The sequence below is a fragment of the Micropterus dolomieu genome, linkage group LG01, assembly GCF_021292245.1.
Source record: "Micropterus dolomieu isolate WLL.071019.BEF.003 ecotype Adirondacks linkage group LG01, ASM2129224v1, whole genome shotgun sequence".
NCBI lineage: Eukaryota > Metazoa > Chordata > Actinopteri > Centrarchiformes > Centrarchidae > Micropterus > Micropterus dolomieu.
In genome coordinates this window covers 12,336,698-12,337,474 of record NC_060150.1, presented here as the reverse complement: position 1 = coordinate 12,337,474, position 777 = coordinate 12,336,698, and the positions used below count along the sequence as shown (strand labels likewise).

General features: G+C 38.6%; 1 long non-coding RNA gene across 1 annotated transcript in view; it reads left to right on the top strand.

Annotated features, from left to right (window-relative positions):
- Positions 1–14: 14 nt before the first annotated feature.
- The window catches only part of LOC123976005, a 2,285-nt gene continuing 1,522 nt past the window's right edge, over positions 15–777 (top strand). The window contains exon 1 of the long non-coding RNA XR_006826212.1: positions 15–681. This is a non-coding gene — a long non-coding RNA (uncharacterized LOC123976005). The remainder of the gene's footprint in view (positions 682–777) is intronic.

Here is a 777-nt window from a genome sequence, read left to right as displayed (position 1 = left end):
GGCTGCTGGGAAATGTTTTGGTCAACTTGCTCTGGTTCGCTGTGATGGCTTCAACACATGGAAATAAAATGTGTTTTATTAGTTTGGAGCTGGAAGTTGATGTGTGTCATTATTCTCCTTTAATCCCAGAAGCAAAGCAGATATTATTTTAGATGAACTGAGCTCATTCTAGCCGCCTCGCTGTCTTCTTCCTAAATCTTTATTTGGACTGTTGTTTGGATGTTTAACACAGGGAGAGCATCTCAACACGTCTTTAGCACTTTGTACTTTTTAAGTGTAATTTCTGCTGTTTTAGTGGTAGGCATGCTGCTGTTTAGGATGGGATTCAGAGCAGCTGTTTTGCAGCAGCTCTGTTATATTACTAGATAAACGTAGGATTGATGGGGCCACATGGAACTGACGGAACTGATTTAAAACCTCTAAGAGGGAAAACACTCCCGTTATTTACAGACCCAGAGATAGCAGCACCTGATCTACTGAAACAAGCTGTCCAGAAAATGAGAACATTTAACAAGGACATGCACGAAGGACCTTATGTCCTTTTGTATCCAGACTGCTCAGAGGTGGTCCATGTGCCTGGTTCAGAAAGGCCATTTAAATTGGCAGAATATAAAAAGGAAATAGGAAAGGCATATTCCAGGATTACTTTTTTCATTTGCCTAGAAAAGCTCTTTAAAAGAGGTTAGTGGATCTCATAATTCAATATTTTTAAATATTCAAATACTCTGCTGAAGGATAAATAATGGTTGTTTGATTTAATTTTTTCAGAGTACGATA